The sequence below is a fragment of the Humulus lupulus genome, chromosome 5 (assembly GCF_963169125.1).
Source record: "Humulus lupulus chromosome 5, drHumLupu1.1, whole genome shotgun sequence".
Lineage (NCBI taxonomy): Eukaryota > Viridiplantae > Streptophyta > Magnoliopsida > Rosales > Cannabaceae > Humulus > Humulus lupulus.
In genome coordinates this window covers 134,429,267-134,434,354 of record NC_084797.1, presented here as the reverse complement: position 1 = coordinate 134,434,354, position 5,088 = coordinate 134,429,267, and the positions used below count along the sequence as shown (strand labels likewise).

Sequence of the window (5,088 nt, the reverse complement as noted above, 5' to 3'; positions counted from 1 at the left end):
AGCAGAGTGATCAGTATACACAATCACCTTATTACCAATCAGATAAGGTCTGAACTTGTCAAAAGCAAACACTATGGCTAGCAACACTTTTCCTGTTGTGGCATAATTCAACTGTGCATCATTGAGAGTTCTACTAGCATAGTAAATGGAGTGGAATGCCTTGTCAATACGCTGCCCCAAAACTGCACCCATAGTAGAATCACTAGCGTCACACATCAATTCAAACGGTAAGTCCCAGTTTGGAGCCACAACTATAGGTACAGATATCAGCTTCTCCTTGAGTACCTTGAAAGCATGCAGGCACTCCTCATTGAAATAAAAAACCACACCATTCATCAACACTGAATAAATAGGCTTAGACACTTTAGAAAAATCTATGATGAATCTTTGATAAAACCTCGCGTGGCCAAGGAAACTTCTTACACATTTCACTGAAACTGGAGATGGTAATTTCTCAAATGTTGCAATTTTTGCTTTATCTACCTCAATACCATCTCTAGAGATCTTGTGTCCCAGAACAATTCCTTCTTTTACCATAAAATGGCATTTTTCCCAATATAACACCAGATTTGATTTTTCACCTCGGTTCAATACATTCTCCAAATTATCCAAACATATATCAAACGAAGAACCGAAAACAGAAAAATCATCTGTGAAAATTTCAATGCTCCTTTCCACCATATCTGAAAAAATAGCCATCATGCACCTTTGAAATGTTGCTGAAGCATTACATAGTTCGAATTGCATTCTCCTGAAAGAAAATGTGCCATAGGGACATGTGAGTGTTGTTTTCTGTTGGTCCTCTGGTGCAATAGCAATCTGATGGTACCCTGAATACCCATCCAAGAAACAGTAGCAGCTGTGGCCTGCTAATTTTTCAAGCATTTGATCAAGGAAAGGCAAAGGTCCTTCCTTGTAGCCTTGTTGAGCTTGCGGTAATCAATTCAAATCCTCCACCCCGTCACAATTCTAGTTGGAATTAGTTCATTGTTTTCATTCTTCACCACAGTCATACCACCCTTTTTCGGTACCACTTGCACTGGACTCACCCACACACTATCATAAATTGGGTAGATCACCTCGACGTCCAACCATTTAAGGATTTGCTTAAGTACATCCTCCTTCATAGCTGGGTTGAGTCTTCTCTGAGCATCTATAGATGGCTTGCTATCTTCCTCCAATAAAGTTTTATGCATTACTGTTGAAGGACTTATTCCTCTAATATCTGCCAATGTCCACCCAATGGATAATTTATGATCTCGTAAAACCCTCAACAATTTATCCAATTTAGTTTTTGAGGGGTCAACTTAAACAATTACATGTAAAGTCTCATTCTCTCCCAAGTATGCATAACACAAATGATCCGGAAGAGCCTTTAATTCCAATTGCGGTGGCTGCAGAATAGATGTTAATGGTCGTTCTGGTCCCTCCGCCAACTCTTCAAACTTCTTCTTGTATGGTTGGTAAGAGTTAATCCAATTTACATATTCTCTCATATCAGCATCATCATCATCTTCCTCACCACCTATCAACACCACCTCTACAGCATCACTACTCACCCTTCTTTTTGAAACTTCTTTATCTATTACATCCACACTATAACAACTGTTACTAGCCCTCAGATACGTCATTTACTTTAAGACATTGAATACCACCTCATCTCCTTGAACTCTAAGTTTAAGCTCTCCCTTTTGAACATCAATGAGAGCTTGGCCTGTGGCTAGAAATGGTCTTCCAAGAATAATAGGTACATTTGTATCCTCCTCCATGTCAAGAACGATAAAGTCAGTAGGAAAAACAAACTTATCCACCTTCACAAGAACATCTTCAATGATACCCCGTGGATTCTTCACCGATCGATTTGCTAATTGTAGAGTAACTGTTGTTGGTCTTGCCTCACCCAAACCAAGTCTTCTGAACACAGATTAGGGTATCAGATTAATACTCACCCCCAAATCACAGAAGACATGCTTACACTCAAATTTTCCAATTGTGCAAGGTATAGTAAAGCTCCTCGGATCTCTCAAATTTTGGGGCAGCTTCCTTTGCAATATAGCACTACATTCTTTAGTGAGTGCCATAGTGTCATAGTCTTCCATTTTTCTTTTCTCAGAAAAAATCTCTTTCATGAATTTTACATAACTGGGCATCTGATCCAATGTCTCAGCAAAAGGAATATTGATATGTAGGGTTTTTAACACCTCTAAGAACTTAGAAAACTGTTTATCAAGAGTAGTTTTTCTAAGCCTCTGAGGATATGGAAGTCGAGGTGGCTGGTCAACAACAACTGGAGGACTCTTCTCTGTACTCTTGTGATCTTCAGTAGCCCCTTGCTCAACTGTATCAGACTTTTCACCCAAATCTTCCTTCTGAACCACTAATTGTTGTACACAAGACTGCTCAATTTGTTTACCAATCCTCAGAGTAATTGCCTGAACTTGCTCCTTAGGATTAACTTTAGTGTTGCTAAGAAAGTTTCCATGTGATCTATTATTCAGCATATTAGCCAACTGCCCCACTTGTGTTTCATGATTTCTGATAGAAGATCTAGTTTCAATCATGAATTGAGTTTGAGTGTTTGTGAGAGTCAATAACGCTGCTTGTAATTCATAAGACCTGTCTGGTGGAGCTTGTGGCCTAGGATGTTGTGATGAAGAGGCTTGATTCATTGGTTATTAAGGCATATTCTGCTGAAATAGAGGTTGCTGGCCCTGATTGTTTCTCCAAGAAAAATTGGGATGATTTCTCCACCCAAGATTGTAAGTGTTGGAGAATGGATTGTTGAATGGTCTCTGAAAATTTCCCATAGCTTGAACCTAAGCTTGGTCCATAGGAATGTTATTATTATTATTAGAAGGAAACTTATCAAAAGAGTGAGAACCACCACAAATTTCACACCTAGATGCCATCTGAATCGCATTTGCAGACACAGTATTCTGCTAAAATTGTTTTGTCAACGAGGCCACTTGTGTCGTCAGAGTAGTAATTGCATCAAGTTCATGTACCCCAGCTACCTTTCTAACCCCATATGATCTCTCATCAGACCACTGATGATTGTTTGTGGCCATGACCTCTAACAGTTTATAAGCTTCGTTAGCACTCTTACTCATGAATGCCCCACCAGCTGCAACATCAATAATTGTTCTTGCTGTACCACACAGCCCGTTGTAAAAATTGTGGACTAGCATCAACTTTTCTATACCATGATGGGGACATTTCCTTAATAGCTCCTTGAAATGCTCCCAAGCATCATATAATGAATCCGTATCCATCTGATAGAAGTTATTAATTTCTCCCCTCAATTTTGCAGCCTTCAAGGGAGGGAAAAACTTAGCCATGAATTTCCGAACATGGTCTTGCCACGTATTAACACTACACCAAATACCCCCTTCCATAACACATAAATATAAGTTTATTAAAAAAGTATTATAATATCTAATGTAAAAATAAAAGCGGTAAATAATAAATAGTTAAAAAAAAAAGCGGGCTATGAAATTGTTAAGTGGCAAACTAAAATGAAATGTATAGTTATACTTTCCTTTTCCCTCTTCCCGTTCTATTCTCTAGACCTAAACCCAAAGCTCTCGCTTTTTTTCCTCTAATCTAAAAACCCTGTCTCTAAGCCGGTCTCCTCACTCACTCTTCCCGGATCCCTCTCCTTCTCTCTCTCTCTCCTGCTCCCTCAACTACGACGGCGAGGGGATATACGAGGCTTCAACCACGGTGGAGGTCGACGGGGCTGACAGAGGCTCAGCGAGACTGCCGGAGGCTCGATGAAGTGGTCTCAGAGACTCGTTGGTGTAGGTAAAGATCTCTCTCTCTCTCTCTCATTCTGTTTTATAGTCGATGTCGACTGGGTGGCGTGGGCTGGAGATGGTGGTGCGACGGGGTGCCATGGGTGTTCAATTCCTTGTTTGTGTATTTTTTTTATTATTGTAAAGCAATTTATTTATTTCTTTTTGTTTAAATGGTTCTCGTATCTTGCTCTGTGCAGTCAAATTGAAGGAGTGAAGTCCACTCGACTTCCCTCTTACGCCACTTTTCCCCATGTTTTGGCTTCAAATGGAGTGAACCCCTAGAGACCTTGAAGGAAACAATATGGAGCTCTTTTGTTGAAGCTTTTGTTTTATTTTGGATATTTGCATGTGGGTTTTGCTGTTAATTGATTTGGTTTTACCTTGAAATTTCTATGTTCTATTTTCATTAGGGATAGTTAGTAATATTTCTTATTGTATCATTATTACTTGGTTTGTTGTGACCAAAAACTTTTCTACTAGGGATCAAAATCTTGTATTCTTTTGTGATTCTAAACTATTTTTTACTTTATAGTAATTTATGAGATCTGTTATTTTATTGTTCTGCACTCTACAATCAAGTGATCAAATTCTTCATTTCACTATCCCTTGCATATATTGATCACAAAATTTGACTCACGAAAAATGTGATTTTGGTGCCTTTAATTTGTACAATATTATGATAATTACTATCTCATTTTTATTGTTACTATGTCCCATAAGCTAATCTCACATCTCAAAAATCCTTGGCTTTTTACTTGTTTGTTCTAACATTGTTCCTGTGTATAATTTTCTATCGAAAGGAAGAGTCAAGAAATCAGTTTGATTAAAATATTGGTAAACTGTTACAAAAATAGCATTATTGTTTGGTATATTGGTCTACATATATTTCTTTGTGTTGTACTGGAGCTGATTATGTTTCTTTATGTGAACTTTCTGTAGATGCATTCTAGTGGATGAGAATGACCAGGTTGTTGGTCATGATAAAAAATATAATTGTAAGTAAAATTTGATCTGCACAATTCTTTTTGGGTATTATGTCACGTCTTTATGGTACTTTGCATTTTGCATACTCCAAGGCTTTCTATCCTTCCTAAATTTTATACGCTCTTTTGATTTTGGATACCTTCATGTTATGGAAACGAACTGTACTCCTAGGTGCTTACATTTATAGTAATAAGTGTCATGTGAAGAACCAAGTCAAGCTCTAGATCTATTAGGAGGACATAAATTGAATAATTGTGTCATATTCTATTTCCCATTTTAGTTTTCTATATTCCTGAAATTTCACGCA

General features: G+C 37.9%; 1 non-coding gene across 1 annotated transcript; it reads left to right on the top strand.

Annotated features, from left to right (window-relative positions):
* The first annotated feature begins 3,198 nt into the window (after nucleotides 1–3,198).
* On the top strand, nucleotides 3,199–3,305 carry LOC133781137 (small nucleolar RNA R71). Its single transcript, XR_009869931.1, has one exon. It is a non-coding gene; the product is annotated as a small nucleolar RNA R71 (small nucleolar RNA).
* Nucleotides 3,306–5,088: the final 1,783 nt, after the last annotated feature.